This window comes from Cynara cardunculus, unplaced genomic scaffold, assembly GCF_001531365.2.
Source record: "Cynara cardunculus var. scolymus isolate 2C unplaced genomic scaffold, CcrdV1 Un_Scaffold_589, whole genome shotgun sequence".
Taxonomy (NCBI): Eukaryota; Viridiplantae; Streptophyta; class Magnoliopsida; order Asterales; family Asteraceae; genus Cynara; species Cynara cardunculus.
Genome location: NW_020200591.1, coordinates 34,233 through 36,290, shown reverse-complemented (window position 1 = coordinate 36,290; position 2,058 = coordinate 34,233).

The window sequence follows — 2,058 nt, the reverse complement described above, 5'->3', positions numbered from 1 at the left end:
CTCGATTTCAGGTATTTCCCTTCTGTCTCCTTTTTCCTTCTCTCTGCAGTAACAATGTCGATGAACTTAGGGCTGTTTGAATGAGGTAATTGATTTGATCGTTGGTGGATTCAAGTTATGAGCTAATCATTTTGGTATCTGTTGAATCAAGCCATTTTGGTATCATTTTGGTATCTGTTGAATCAAGCCATTTTGGTATCATTTTGGTATCTGTTGAATCAATTTTGGTATCCTTATTATGATGAGTTGTGCCTGATATTTGGAAAGAGTAGAGGCAATGAGAAGAGAGTTAAAATGGTAATTTGTTGTCATTCAATGAACATTTACCAAACAACCATATTTCATTCAACACTTAACCATTCTGACCCTCTTAACAATTCTGACCACTTAACCATTCTGTACAAAACCATTCAGCAACTACCAAACAGCCCCTTAAACTACTAATAGTCTAGTAGGGTTAGAATTAAATCAGAACGATCAATTTGTGAGAAAGTAAGAAGTTGCAAGATCACATGTAATTACATGTGATGCAAACATGTTGCATTGACCGACTTTAGAGCGGACAACTTTTCCCATGACCCTTGGTCGTGTTGACCAAATCGCTCACGTGGGCAACAACCTTTTCCACTTGTTGTATCACATATGATTTTACTCTAGTAATCACATGTGATCTTAAAACTTCCACATTCTTGCAAATCAAACATATGTGTTAAACACAACACCGATTCGCAAAATGGTCCATATTTAAATCCATGGTTCTAAATAACTTGTTATAGTCTCGTTATGGCGTCAAAGCTTGGGTTCGCGGCCATGTTAACTCATGTGACTCCACTATAAGGTTTGACTTACATTGTAACGCGTTATGGCGCGTTACGACGTGTGATTTTGTAAGGCGTGCAATTATTTTTAAGATATAAATTGAGGGATAAATGATAATTATGTACGTGACCCAAGACTTAAATGAACATAAAAAAGGAAACTTAAAAATTTAAACTCTAAATAAGTAAATACTTACTCTCATTCTCGTACATAAAGAGTCGAACACGAATTATTTGAAAATTGAATAAATTAGTGAATAGATATTCAAGAGATTTAATCCCGATTTTGCACCATGAAATCATTTTATGTAAGCTATATATATTTAGTATCAATAGTTCTTCTTTGTATTTTAGTTTTATTACTTTCGATGAATTTAATTTGTCTTTCGATATTATTCAAAATACTAATTAAAACACACAAAAGTATATGTCTGTGTGTGTAGGGGAGCCTTCTTTTGAGAACCGTGCAATTTGTGAGATCCAATATAATCCACAAATTATATTAATTGATGGGTAGATTAAGAAATTAGTAATTTTGGTAATTTTAAATTAAAAATTTTAATAAGATTATTCTAGATATTTTACAAAATTTTTTTCTCTCTCTCTCTCTCTCTCATTAACAACATAATCTAAAAAATAGAACTAAACATAATAAGTAACCTAATACTTTGTGAACACCAGATAAGTATCACCAAGCAACCATTGTGATCACAATTGAACATAATGTGAACATAAAAAACACCAAAATCAAAAAAACAACAAATTACTAAGAACTTGGATACACATTGTAAACAAAATCAATAATCATGTTTGAGAACCCGTCAAACATCTCTAGTGAACCTAAAACGAAAAATCTATAATATTACGATGTGAGCCACCATCAAATATATTGTTTCAATTAAACATTCTGACCACCTATTTTTTACACATTATAATCACCTTATGAACCCAATGTGACATAACAACACCAAGAATAATAATAATAGAAAAACTAAAAATCCCTAAAAACATTATATAAAAACTTGAATATACATTGTGAACAATCGATTAATATTTCATTTAAAGAGTTATGGATTTTTTTTTATTCATAGAAGTCATAGGATTTCTATGTATAAGGAGAATAAATTAATCAAATGCTTTATGAGTTGACGAAATTGTCTTTTATATTTATTTAATAAATAATATACTTATCTTTAATAAATTGTACATATTGAATCTCACACATCTCATAAATTTTAGG